Source organism: Vombatus ursinus, unplaced genomic scaffold (genome assembly GCF_900497805.2).
Source record: "Vombatus ursinus unplaced genomic scaffold, bare-nosed wombat genome assembly UNPS02014774.1, whole genome shotgun sequence".
Classification (NCBI taxonomy): domain Eukaryota; kingdom Metazoa; phylum Chordata; class Mammalia; order Diprotodontia; family Vombatidae; genus Vombatus; species Vombatus ursinus.
Genome location: NW_020954552.1, coordinates 19,749,182 through 19,764,260, shown reverse-complemented (window position 1 = coordinate 19,764,260; position 15,079 = coordinate 19,749,182). Strand labels below are relative to the sequence as shown.

The 15,079-nt window shown below is 38.6% G+C and overlaps 1 pseudogene; it reads right to left on the bottom strand.

Annotated features, from left to right (window-relative positions):
- LOC114044632 lies at positions 1-3,763 on the bottom strand (annotated as a pseudogene).
- Between the last annotated feature and the right edge of the window lie 11,316 nt (positions 3,764-15,079).

Genomic DNA, 15,079 nt, shown 5'->3' with positions numbered 1-15,079 from the left:
CAGAGGAGAAGGGACAAGGTCGCTGGAGGTAGAGCAGAATGGAAACAGGCTGGCACTAGCTGTCCAGGTCTGATGGGGCTGCCTTCTTCTGAGTTCGAGACTTTAGGGAGCATGAGGTGCCCAGAGGCTTCCTCTTGCCGATTCAGAGGCTCCGGCTCCGTACCAAGGGCTTTTCCCTTGGACGGGGAAGGGTGTGGGCCTTCGTCTGGGAATCGGACCGACACTTGTCTTCAGTGTCCCTGTCCTGGAGGCCCCCAAGATGGTACCTGATGGGTGGTCTCTGGTGCAAATCCTGGTCCTCCAGGTAGAGGGGATCCTGATAGGATGGAGCAGGATCGTCAGGGATGGTGCTCAGGTCCTGCATGGAGAAGCTCCGAAGCCTACCAGCGAGGGCACCCTGACTCTTGGCAGCTGCCTGCACTGCGGCAGTGGCAGTGATGTTAAGACCTCACTTCCCAAAGCTCAGCACCGTCTCGTAGCTCCGCTCCTTGGCCTGCACAATGTATGAGTCGATCTCCTTTTCCAGGTAGGAAAGGGCTGGACAGATAAACTTCCTACAAAGCAGGAGCAGCCAGGTATTCTATAAGGATAGGTGGGAGCCCATTGGGCCAGAGGAGGAGGGAGGGTTCTAAGGTCTGGCCGGGAGGCCTCAGGCTCTGTCATAGTCACCATCTGTTTGTGAAGAGTGCTAACACCAGAGACACTCAGGTAAACGATTGTATGTACAATTGTAATGTATGATTTCTATTTTAGCAATAGAAGCATCCTGTGCTTTACCCGTCTTGCATCATGCAAGCCATAATAGACAACTCTGGGCAAAGGGTGAACTGTTTCTGAAATCCCCTGGGTTTTCCTCACCACTGTATTACACCAAAACTTGACTGACTGTGCCGGATCCTTGATTTCTTAGGGTTGATTTCCTACCCCTTGCACTTCGGACAGGCCACCATCTGAACTAGGGCCTCTGCCAATGGGCCCTTATCAGACTCAGTCAACATTATTGTCATCAATGTAGTAGTGTAGACCAATGCCCTCAGAAAGGGAATCTCTTTCAGGTCTCTGCCTACCATAATGTGGCAGTATGAGGGAGAGTTCAGATAGCCCTGGGAAAGGACAATGAAGGCTTATTAGACTCCTCAGGTGAAAGTAAATTCCTGACTAGTCTTAGCCCAGAGGCAGGGAATCTGTAGTTTGGAGGCCACATGTGGCCCTCTTGGTCCTCAAGTGTGGCCCTTTGACTGAATCCAAATTTCACAGAACAAATTCCCACCCCTGTCTTAGCTACATGAATAGAGGGGGAAAAACACTTGGCATGTTGGTAGCCCCATACCATTCACCATGGGCATGAGCTCCTTGGTACTGATGAGATCAGGAACAGCTTTAGAGATAGGCATGATGACTTTGTTCAGCTCCCTTTACTGCACTGTAATCTCACAGGTAATACAACGTTGTAAGGGAACTGGTATAATGAAGTACTTTTGCTGCTTTCATCTCCGTCACTTGAGAAGAAATATCTTCCGCTTCCTTGGGGACCCAATATTGAATATTGTTAACTACTTGGGACGGTTCAGGTTCAGGAAAATAAGGGTTTCTATTTGGCCCTACCCACATTAACATGCCTAGAAGGTGCTGAAAAGGCTTGTACAACTACTGAGCCCATAGTTCCTTCTCCCACCCTGTGCTGCCCTCTATAGCCTCTACTGAAAGATCCAAATGGGGCAGGAGCTTTGGAGGCTTGGGTGGGGCTGAAAGGGCATGAAGTGCTCTGGTACTTAATTTCTCTGAACAGTTTTACTAGCACGTCCATGTCCTGGCCATCAACTACATTCTTATTTAGTATTTTATTTTATTTTTCCTCAATTACATGTAAAAACAGTTTTTAACAGTCACCTTTAAAACTTTTGAATTCCAAATTCTCTCCCTTCCTCCCCCCCCCAATTGAGGCAAGCAACTCAATATAGGTTATACATATATAGTCATGCAAAACATTTCCATAGTAGTCATGTTGTGAAAGAAAATATAGACTTTTAAAAAAAACTCAAGAAAAATAAAGGAAAAAAAAGTATGCTTCAGTCAGTATGTTCAGACACCATCAGTTCTTTCTCTGAGGATGAATAGCATTTTTCATCACAAGTCCTTCAGAGTTGTCTTGGATCATTATATTTCTGAGAATAGCTAAGTCATTCACAGCTGATCATCTGACAATATTGCTGTTACTTTGTACAAAGTACATTTTACTTTGCATCAGCTCCGTGCTTTTCCTAGAGCATCCTGCTCATTATTTCCCATAGCACAACAGTATTCGATCACAATCACATGCCACAACTTGTTCAGCCATTCCCCAATTGATGGGCATTCCCTCAATTTCAAATTCTTTGCCCGCAGAAAAGAGCTGTTATAAATATTTTTGTACATATAAGTCTTTTTTTATCTCTGTTGGGATGCAGACCTAGTAGTGCTTGTGCTAGGTCAAAGGGTATGCATGGTTTTATAGTCTTTTGGGCAAACTTCCAAATTGCTATACAGAATGGTTGAATCACTTCACAACTCTACCAACAGCGCATTAATGCCCCATTTTTCCCACATCCCCTCTACTATTTGTCATTTTCTTTTTCTATTCTGTCAGACATTCTAATAGGTATGAGGTAGTACATCAAAACTGTTTTAATTTGCATGTCTCCAATCACTAGTGAGTTAGAGCATTTTTTCATATGGCTATAGATAGCTTTGATTACTTCCTTTGAAAACTGTTCACATCTTTTGATCATTTATCAACTGGAGAATGACTCTTATTTTTAGAGATTTGACTCGGTTCTCTATATGTTTGGAAAATGAGGCCCTTATCAGAGAAACTTGCTTCAAAATAGTTACTATTGGTAATTGTATTTCCCTCCAGTCTATCCTCCCCATTTGTCCTATTCTCTTTCTTTCCTTTCACCCTGTCCCTCCTCACAAGTAGTCAGCTACATTCTTATCAACCCTACATTTCAGAAGGCACAATCAAAGCTCCCTCCAGTGGATGATTTCATCCCCCTGTGACCACTTAGCAGGGCAGCTGCATGTTCTATGACTTCTGTTTCCAAAGAGTCAGCCCAAGCCACAACTGTCCCAACCTCCTGCTCAAAATTCACCAGTTGATCAACTGGTCTGGTTGTGTGGTGGGGGAGACCCATAGCTGAAATCTGAAGCCATTTAGATAGGGCTCCAAGCTAGAAGACAGGATCTAATTGCTCCAGAGACTGGCTGGATATAGGTTGTGGCAGGTGTTTGTTGGGGTGAGGGTGGGGGGAAGGAAATGGCAATGTATCAATGTATCATTTCCTTTAGGAATTTCACCCCCTCTTTTGCAGATCCCCATCTTTGAGCTGGCTGCAAGGGGAATTCATCTTTATACAGCAAGGTGCAAATAATTCCCCATCTCAGTCACATAAAACGGGACAAAGAACATAACCCTCTGGAAATTCTAACAAATGTAATTGGCTAGGTAAAAAAAAAGTCAGTTCCCCCAGTGGAAGTCCATAGCAGGAAGCCTCCTTTAAACCATACCCTCAGGAGCCGTTCCTCCGGGGACTCTTCAGGTTTCTATTTGAACTTTTTCTGCAAATGCCAAAGCTCCTTGGAGATCTGCACATAGGCTACTTCCTCCGGACAGGGTATCACTGGCCTCTTCCTGGGAGCAGTGATAGGATAAGCCTGCAACTTTCTTAGCCTGGGCAGGAGTGCCCCAGTCTCTTCTCCCAAGTCTGCCCTCTTTCAATCTCATGGCTCAAATTTTAGTAGGGACCTGGTTTAGGTCTGAGACCTTAGGGTAGGTTCCTGAGCACCCCCTTCCCCATCCCCAACCTCATAAGAGAGAACTCTTGCTTGGCCACTAGCCCCATTAGATGTCCCTGGCTTTCACTTCACTGTCCCTGAAAGTCAAGGACATCCCTGTCTCCAGCTGCTGAATTTACTGTCCCAGTTTATTTATACTGGCAGTCCAACTTAAGCAGAAGAGTCAACAACATGCTGGCCTTGCTACTTTCTTTACTATCCTGGACAGCCTTCTGCAGCACCCACCAAGCTAATTCCTCAGCTCTAATGGAATCCTGCTTCAGATCCCACAGACTCTTCATACACAGTCTTGCAACAGGAAGTGATGAAGTATCCTACCATCTAATCATTAGATCCTCCTCTATATTTGCTGGTCTGTTCCCCCAACTCAATTACTGTGTGAGCCAGGAGGCTATCTGCTCTTGTCCCAGCCTGCCAAGACTGTACCAAATGTTGGAGATGTAGCTGTACCACCAGTACCCTCTTAGTTCAGGTTTGGTGTTGGGACAAAAAGAGGTACTTGCAAGTCACTGAATATTTAACAGGAAGAACTTTACTTCGACACAACAGAGCGAAAATATACAATAGAGATACAATAGATGGAGCTCCTCTCATCTCCATTTGTTAGTAAGTCATCAGGGTATGGTGACTCAGGTGGTCTCAGGCACCCACCAGTCTTGAGAGGCCCAGACTGCATTGTACCTGGGAATTTTCATGCCTCTTGACCCGGAGGTTGTCAGGGAACCAATCATGTTGTGGGATGTGGGGGAGAGGAGTTTGCATCAGAGAAGCTGGGGCTGAAGGAAATTGCATCAGGAAAATGTTGGTCATATCACAGGGATATAGTATTTTTTTCCTGTGGGCTGCTTTAGTTGCATCCCAGAACTTTTGGTATTTCAACAGTATCATTCTCTTTTATATAATCGTTGCTTCTATTACTTGTTCTTTGACCTGTTCACTATTTAGTATTCCATTTTTAAGCCTCCATTTGGGTTAATGTCTTTTGTTTGTGCTCCTTAAATTGGTTACTATTTTTTATTGCATCATGGTTTGTAAAGGATGATTACTGTTTCTGCCTTTTTACATTATATGCAAATGTATGTTTGCAGTTGTCTTTGTGAGTTACTACATGCACAACTTTTGTAAAAATTCCTTGTGATTTTGAGAAATACATAAATTATTTAGCAAGCCCATTTAGAAGACACTGTAAGTCTTTTAGGTCTAGTTTCTCCTTTTGTTCATCTTCATAACACTTGTCTGAAACTGAAAGAATGACATCAAAGTCTCGAGGTATTATTGTGTTGCTGTGTGTGCCTTAATGTAATTAAGTTAATTTTTCCTTTATGAATCTAGATGCTAAAGAATTTGGAGCATATTTAACATTGATATTGATTTACTGTCTATAATTCCTTTCAGTATAATGTAGTTTCATTGTTTATTTCTTTTTATGTTGTGAATTTTTGTTTTTGCTTTAACAGCATGATTACAACTCTTGCTTTTGTGGATTCACCTGATGCATAGTAAATTTTGTTCTAGCCCTTCAGTTTATTTCTTTATATGTCTTTACTTTTTAGGTGTGTTGGCTTTAAGTCAGTGGTGTCAAACTCAAATAGAAACTGAGGCCACTAAACTGAACATAAGGATCCCTTCTGGTCTTATACTGGCTTAGAAAACCACATATTAACATTATCTATGTTTCATTTTATTTTTATGTTGTTAAGTATTTCCCAACTGCATTTTAATCTAGTTCTGGGCATATCTACATACAGTGTTGGTATCTACATACAGTGCAGCCTGCTGGCCATGTGTTTGAACCTCAGTTCTAAGCAAGTGTTGTGTTTTGTTTTCTTGTCCAATCTGCCACTCATTTTTGTTTTATTAGATTGTTTAATCCATTTATATTTAAAATTAAAAGTTAGGTTTATATTTTCCTCCACATGTCTCTAATATTGTTTATCTAAATTGGAACATTTTTGCTCCTTTTCCTTTGCAAAGACAGTATTTTGTCTCCAATTATTTTTGCTTAATCTACTTCCCACAGATTCTCTTCACCTTATATTCAAGTCCCATCCTCTCCTATTTGTCACCTGTTTCCTTAGTTTTAGAGTTTTGTTTAATTTATTAATTCCTTTTTCTTTTTTTTAAAGTTATGTCAATCTTCTGTTTTCTCTCAGTTAAGTAAAACCTCCCTCTGCAAATTTTTATTTCTTTAAAAAATGTCTTTCCCTTTTACTCATTAATGTTCTTCCGTTTCTAGTCTAGATTTTTATTCTTTGCTTCATGATTCTTATACAAATATAACTCTTTCCTTATTGGTAGAGATGAATACCCTGTCCTACGTGAGGAGTGGGGTGAAGTTGGCAAGAGAGAGAGAGCAGTCAAGCCTTCTTCAGTTCTTCAAGCTACAAGGCTTCAAGCTTGGAGTTGCTCTGGGCACTTGTGGCTTCCACCTTCTGGAGAGCCAATTCCACTTTAGACTGCTGAAGGAAAAGACTCTGGGAAGGCAAGAGATGAGCTGGCAGTTTCTATTATGCCCTTATCCCCAGCTTGCTACTCTAGAGATATTAGAGAATTTCCCCTTGGGTGTGATCTACAACTCCTCTTGCTTCCAATGGGAGAATTTCATCACTCTGTGTTATTGGGTACATACTCTCCTGTGTGTGTCTTCTCTGATTTCTATTCAGCAATGATTTAGTTAAATAGATTTCTTTGCTATTTACTATGTGTGTTCATTGTGGGACTGGTATTTGGTGGCAAAGGGATCAAATCTTGGATATAGAGATTAGGGCCCTCCTTCTCCCCACTAATAATGACACAGTGATCAGAAGTTAGATTGAACTTAATCGTATCTCCTAAAATAACAATATTTAAAGACACATTACTTATCCCCTCTCTCAGAGGAGAGCAGAGTGGCCTCAGGCCCTAACCTCCTGCATTGTTCCTGGCAGGAATTAAATAAATTTAATTTATAATTAAAGCCTCCCTTGGAGAAGGATGGAGGAAGAAGATACTAGGGATGTATGTTCTTTTAGAGACTAGGGATGTATATTCTGCCTTCCTTCTGACCACACAAGGACAGCCCTCAACACAGGTGGGCCTCACTCCACATGGGACTCATATTACACATACGTATTCTTTAGTCTCTGTACTCCTTAAGGAATCAAAGTAAATAACATCTCTGTTTTGAGTTTCCTCTTCTAAACTGTTGCTGTTATTGTCTTGTAGATATTGACTCCTCCCCCCTATTTTGTTGTGCCTCAAACTTAAAACCTTTAATTCCTGGAAGAGTTAGAAAGGGTAAAAAGTATTGCCCCATGGTAGAAATTTTCCTGTATCCCTGATTGTGCAGTTCATTACTATCTTCTGAGTGCCCCATGATCATTTCCCCCTATTTCCCACCAAAAAAAAATCCCCACTGGGTCCATGTCCTCCCACCCATCTTAATGTCTGTTGCCCTCAGGAGCTCCAGTTCTCCTCCTGTGGCTAAATATTGTCCATGCACAACATTTTTTAAGAGGTAGTGATCTCTCTTAAGTACCAAATCCCTACATTTAAGGTCCCCATTTCTTTTTTTTTTTTTTAGGCAATTGGGGTTGAGTGACTTGCCCAGGGTCACACAGCTAGTAAGTGTCAAGTGTTTGGTGTGAGGTCAGATTTGAACTCAGGCCCTCCTGACTCCAAGGCCCGAGTTCTATCCACTGCGCCACTTAGCTGCCCCAAGGTCCCCATTTCTTGTTAGAGAATCTCCCTCTACTATGGGAGTGGTCTTCAGCAGGAACTTATTCTCTGAGTTGAGGGTTATTTATTTATGTTATGTTGTGAATTTTTGTTTTTAACATAAATGTATTTAACATAAATAAATAAATAACAATAAATAATAATAAATAATAAATAAATGAATAATCCCCATTTTCTCCATTTTAATCTCTCCCTTTGCCACCTTACTCATTCTCCTGGCACCCTTCCTCTTCCTAGGAAACTTCCTGTGCTACCATTTCTCTTTAAGTTTTTTCACCTTTGTCTCCTTGTGTTCTTTTAGAAAGAAAACTCTCATCTGTTATTATTTTGTTGTTGTTGTTTTGTTGTTGGTGTCTTTCTCTTTTGATTTTCCCCCTTATATTTGTTTTATTTAATAAATATTTACATATAAATATGCCATATAATATATAAATGTAAATGATACATTATGTGGTATCATATGTAACTATAAATGATACATCTTATATAATATAAAGTATTCATATTATATAATACACATGTGTGATGTATTATAACTAGTTTAATACAACATTTGTAATTGTGAATTATAAATATAATTTCTATATATTATTTTGCCTTTACAAATTATATTTATAATATATTATATTTGCTTATTTCAATTACAGATTATTTTGTTATTTATGTCTTCTCTGGTTGCTATATTTGTTTACTTATCTTGTTTTTCTATTGTCTAGGGTGTTGGAAAAGCAAATAATCTGTTCATCTGTTTTTTTTTTTGTAAGAATACTTCAAACTCCTCTATTATTGAAATCTGTCTTTTTTTTCTTATAGGCTCAAGTATGCAGGGTGTGTCACTTTGGGTTGCATCTGGAACTCCCTGGCTCTTTGGAACACATTTCATTTCCTTTTGTGATTTCTGTTGAGACGGAAGAGTTTTTTGTTATTTGAATTTCCTTTCTTTATATTTGAAAGCCACTTTCCTGGTTACTTGCAGAATCTGTTGCTTGTCATTAGAATTGTCCAATTTGGGGCAGCTAGGTGACGCAGTGGATAGAGCACTGGCCCTGAAGTCAGGAGGACCTGAGTTCAAATTCAGCCTCAGACCAAACACTTGACACTAACTGTGTGACTCTGGGCAAGTCACTTAACCCCAGTTGCCTAAATAAATAAATAAATATAATTGTCTAATTTAACCAGCACGTTTCTTGGAATTTACAGCATAGGTTTATTCTTTTCTTTCCCCCAGAAGTGACCTGTGGATTCTTTAGATTGGCACTTTCTTATGTTCACAAATTCTGGGCAGGTTTATCGTTATTATTATTATTATTATTATCATTTCTTGCATTTCTGGTATTCAGGTTTTTTGACTTTGTTGTGCTCTTCTGTGAGAACTCCAGTCCTTATCTCTCTGCATCCTGTGTTCATGATCAGTGTGTTTTCCTTTTCTTTTAACATTACTGATTTTTGCTTTTCTTTTTGCAAGTTGGAAATATGAATACACAGAAGTGAAGGGCAATCAGGTGTTGTTCCTTTTGTTTCTTTAGAGAAACTTATGAGCATGGATTCAAGGTTTTCCTATTGTGCCAATGACTTCTGGCCATAAATTCTTTCATTATTCTTATTTCTCTTTTGAACCCCTTTTGGGAATATACATGGTCCTTTGGCTCCTCAGGTGTTCAGTCATTTTCCTATGTCTTGCAATATTTATTCAGACTTGTTTGGACCATTTAGATGTTCCAGAGACAGTCTTCTTTTCTTTCATAATTATCTTCCCCTTTGATTTATTTGCTTATGTTCAGGGTTTGTTTTTTTCCTTAACAAAATTTTTTTTCTTCTCCTAAGATCTTTGGTAATTTTAGTCCTTTTTCCTTATGTTTTCTTATCACTTACTTTCTGATTTCTTACCCTTTGATAATGGATTCCCCAAGCTCTGAACCTCAAAGCTGTCTCAGTTTAGGTCTTAGTCGGAATTCTCCATTCTGGGGAATTCACTTTTCACTGACCCCAAATTCAGCCCATTTCTGGGCAACAAGATTGGCCCCAGTTGGATGTCTATGTCCTTTCCATAAGCTTTTTTTTTTTTCCTGAGGCAATCAGGGTTAAGTGACTTGCCCAGGGTCACAGCTAGTAAGTGTCAATTGTCTGAGGCCAGATTTAACTCAGGTCCTCCTAATTCACTTCACCACCTAGCTTTTCCTCCATAAGCTTTTATGGAGACTCACAAACACTCTGGCACTCTGCCCCAGTTCTATTTTTTAGCTCTGTGGTTGAGCTACGGTTTAGTGTGTGAATTGCAAGTCTGGGCAGAGCATGTTTCTGCTTTTCTATGCCTCCAGCTCTTCAGTATGGAGTGAGGGTGAGAAGGAACAGAGTTGAGTTCCATTGCTTTTTGCCACAGAATAGTAGGGTGAGTGTTGGGGTGTATGAGTTCGAGGTGGGGAGGAGGGGATTTGGCCAAGACTGCAGCAATAGCAAGAGAATTGCTGAATGAATCCCAGAACCCAAGCCTGTGGGTCCCACTCCATGACCAGAATTAGTGGGTGAGGAGGTGCTGAATGATCATGTTAGGGATTAGAGAGTTTTTGGTATCTTAGCCTCATGTGTAATTTATATCTTGTAGAGTTTTGAGAGGTTATGTTACCTCTCAACATGTTAGTATGTTTTTATACACACACATATACTTGGTTATCATACAGATATGTATGTACACACCTATTCCGTATATATGTGTGTGTTCATATAGCAATATCTATGTATAGATACAGAATATATATATAGTGCATATGAAATGAAAAAAATATACAAAACATACTCTGTATCTATCTAAATGAGTATATATATGCATGTATATGCCTGTGTATATGTATATAACATATAAACATGTTGAGAGGAAACAGCAATCATATATATAGAATATACACAGGCATGATATACAATCTAGATGCTAACCTGTATATCTATAAACATACTACATGTTAAGAGGTAACAATATATAATATATACATATATTCTGTGTATACACACATAACTATATATTAGTATAAGTTGTTCTGGTTCTACCTGCCTCATTCTGTATCAAAGGTCCAAATGATACCTCCTCCCCTTCCCCCTTCATTAATGTAGATTTTCACTAGCACCCTCCACTTATGGAAGGTAAGTTCTCCTCCTTGTTCCCTAGACTATTTCTCTTTTCCTCTTACCCCTTTCCTTTCTTCTTTTATCATCAAAACATAACGGAAATCTCTCCCAGGGCCTCCATCTTATTTGCTTCCTACTATGAACCCTGCTGATACTATGGTTCTTAGGGTGCGCTTTTTTCCTCTTCAATAAAGTGAGTTGGACTAACCGACCTCAAAGGTCCCTTCCCTTCCACTTCTAATTCTAGGATCCCAACTCTGGTTCTCTCTGATACATACTGGCTGTGTGATGTGGGCAAGTCACTTAAATTCTTAGCAACCAGTACAAGTCTCCAAAAACTAAAGTGAAAAACAGTTGCCAATCTGGATTGACAGAAAGTAGCACTAATTATGGAGTCATGAAGGACTTGGGTTCAAATCCTGCTTCTGATACCTACCTGTGTTATCTTGAGTAACAACTTCCCCAGGCCTCACATTTTTCTCATCTGTAAAATGAGGGGTGGGAGTGGGGGGAGAGGTAGAGAAAGGCAATGTAAATTGGAGTTCCCTTCCAATTATAGATGAATGATCCTAGGAAATTACAAGTTTAGACAGATAAAACTTCTACATTATACAGTCTCAGCCATTGCCCCTTCAAATATGAAAAGCTGTATACCTAACTTGAGGATTAAATCACCCATAATTTTTTGAGGAAAATGTTTTCCCCCATATAGTAATGCTCTTGTTTAAAAAATCTAAATCAAAACTAAGTAACTGAGACTGACTTGCGTGGTTTTTAACAAGGGCAACATTGTTAGAAGTATATAGCCAGTAGAAGTGGCTTAAAGGGCATACTTACATAAATTCAAATATTTCTGTTTAAAATCATTACTTTAGAGTCCCACTTCATTTATAAAACAGGGAGTCAGTGGAGAAAAAAGAACACAAAAGAGTATTTAAAATTACGTTCTCTAAAATGTCTGCAGGCTGTTGCCACAGATCCATTATTACTAGACATAGAACCATGAGGATAATGGTAGTCACCCCTTTATCTTGTTTATCTTAAATGTATCTAATTTATACATAGATTTTGCATGATGTCTCCTTCAGACAGTGAGAGCCTTAGGAGCAGGGACTCCCCCCCTCCTTTCTTTGAATCCCTAGTGCTTATTAGTATAGTGCCTGGCACATAGTAGGCACTTAATGTTTGATTAAGACATTTTATCTCCCCTTGAGTCTAGCATGAGCTTTGCACATTGTAGCTTAATGTTTGTTAATGAGATACTGAAGAATACTCTTATTCTGATTGTAGTCATCAAAAGGGATTTAAGCTTGTAATTCCTTTCCACTTATTTTATCCATTTGTACCTGCAATGCCTAGTTAGCTGAAATTAGCGTACTCATAACTCAGAATCCCACCTAGTAGCAAAAGCTTCTTAAGTCAAAATGAAGTAATTTGGTGAATAGAATTTAGGGTGAGTTACACTTACTCGCTTCAGGATGCTATGGCAAAAGGGCATGTTTGTCTCTTGGGAATGCATGCAATCCGTTTATTGTATTTATCAAATGTAATCACATTCGACTGTATTTTATGTAAAAAAGATCTGAGCAGAACATACTTATTAAAATTAGTTATTTATGCTACCAAACCATGGTAGGAGAAAGGGTTGATAGTAAGGAAAATTACTGTGGTAAGAGAATTTCTGGCTTAATTTTGCAATTAATTTAGAGATAAGCACCTCAAGTAATTAGTCTGCAAAACAGAGTTTATCAGTTACAGGTCCTCTCTCAATCCTGTTTCCTGTTTTATCTGTTCTTTGATCTGCAAATCATTGTCTTTCCTCGTTTGCTTTTTGGGAATTCCATTGTACTCATCCTGTTTACATAACTAAAACCTATGTAATGTAGCTTAAAACTGATGCTGGTCTCTGGGGAAGAAAAAAAACTGATGCTGGGATCTCACTGATCCATTTTGTATATATGATCAGTGCAGCCTGGGCTCTGAATATAATGAACTGCAGTCCCTGTCTCCATGGTTATCATACGATTGGAAGCAGTCCCTGATCAATGGACCTTAGGACAACTTTTGTCACAGATGAAAAACTAAAAAAACAAATTTTTTTTTTTTAAGCTTTAACTGCTGTCAACAACTATTTTGTTCAAGGCCCCTACTTCTTTCCTTTTACCACTGTGAATTCTCCATTCTGATCAGTGTTGCTCCAAGCACTAGTTTTAAGGGGGCAGATGAGTAATTTTAAGTTCAAACCCTTTAAAAACCTTTAGCTCTATTATTTTGGTATTCCAAACTGAATTTGTCAGAATTTAATTTTTAATCACTTTGGACTCTACTCCCTCAACCTTATACGTTAAAATTTACTTTAACTACGTATTTGTAAATACAATTCCCCAAATTGATTTTGGGTAGTTGTACTTCAGAAATATCCTAGTAAATTTGCAGTAAAGAATCAGAAGTCCTGAATAAAAAAAAAAAAAACACCCCCACTTCAGGAAAATCCCTTTGCCTTTCTGAGCCAATCCCCTTATCTGTAAAATGAAGGGGTAAGGTGGGGGCCAGAGTTGAATTAAATGGTCTCCAAGGTTCCTTCCAGCTCTAAATGTTTCCTTAGCCTCAGGACCCACATTCATAATATTTCAAGGGATATTTCTAGTCATACATTTTGTTGAGGACTTTACTAAATTTAAACTGTAGGAAAAAATTTAGATTAATTTACTTGACCTTATAAACAGAGAGTATCACTTTCTGTAAATAGTATGAATTTGAAGCCACCAATGGCAAATCAATTCATCCCCCTCCCATGTCTACCTTTAAAAATTTATCTCAGATGAAGGTCGGAGGAAATTTTCTTTACCTCCTCAAACCACTCTAAAAGTCATCCAGTTTGAGTCAGCAGTGTTATCTCTTCCTTCCTACAGTCTTTTTTTTTTTTTTAACTTACTGATTTTAGGTCTTTATTTTGCTAAATAGGACGAACACTTGTCTAGAATGTTAAAGACTGGATAGTCTCTTTCCAATTCTAAGGTAATGGGTCCCCACCAACTTTGAAGTTAAAACAGAAACTCTGAAATTAAATACTTTATAGTTAAACCTAAGCTCCATTGTTTAAAGTATTTAACATGCACTTTAATATTGTATGGAACCCTTCAAATTCATAGCCTGATTGAGATTAATTCAACCTCTTTGCCTTTCCTATTGTAATAAATTGTGAGCTACTTCCACAAAGTCACTAAATGTCATACAGACCAGGTGACTGAAGGAATAATCCCCAGAAATGAAGGACACCTTTAAAGATATCATCACTTTAATATTGCTTGGGAAGTGGTAGTAGATAGATCATGAATTGGAGGATGATCTAACCCAAGTCACTCTATCAGTGATTTTTACAATGTGAACCAGGTTTATAGAATCAGGGTGTGGTCTCATCCCTTCCTTTTATCAATTTTTAGTAGTTTGAGTGCCCACCAAAAAAAAAAAAGAGTAATGTAATTTACATTCTCAATGATTCCAAGCAACTCAGTTTTGGTATTAACTTTAGTACTAAGGTATAACACAAAATAAGAACTATAAGCATATACATGGCATACTACCAATTTACTAAGCAGAACTTGATTACTGAAAAAAAGTACACTAGAATCTTCCCATAAACACCAGGCATACTCCACATTTCTACCTTCTCTCCTACCCCGTGCAAAGCACTTTTTATATGTCAGGCAACCAAACCTACCACACAGACATCAATTTAAGCCTCCCAAGTAAAATGAAGCTCTTAAGAAAACATCTATTCATTACAAAATTAAAATCACTTAATGACACACAAACATTGTGATTCACTTGATCAAAAGCACAAATCATTAAATATAACTGTTAGTACTCTAAAGCTTGAGAGAAAAGTGGTCAACTTACCTGAGTAAAAATATCAATTTTCATTTAATTTAAAACTGATTGACAAATTTTAATAATTCTAAGTACCATACAATAATCCATAATTTGCTTCAGTTTATGAAACTGACTCCCCTGATTATCAACAGAAAATTTCAGTTTATATTTGAAGTGCCTAAATTGATACAGATTACTTTGTAAATGATCAGTTATTTTTATCAACTTTAAATTACCCCAAGACAACTCAAAATATAAAGCATTGCCAACTGAACATTTTAGCTTCAGGTTTAGTCTTCTATAAATTGCCATACAAACATGAACGTGGACCTCTCTGACAATAAAGGTAAACTATGTTTTCTTTAAAAAGTAGCAATTTCAGGGGCAGCTAGGTGGCACAGTAGATAGGTCCTCCTGACCCCACGGCTGGTGCTTCCTAGCTGTGTGACCCTGACAAATTACTACACTCAATTGTCTCACCCCACCCCCAAAAAGTAGTAATTTCTAGGATCAATTTTTACCCTAAAGCTTAATT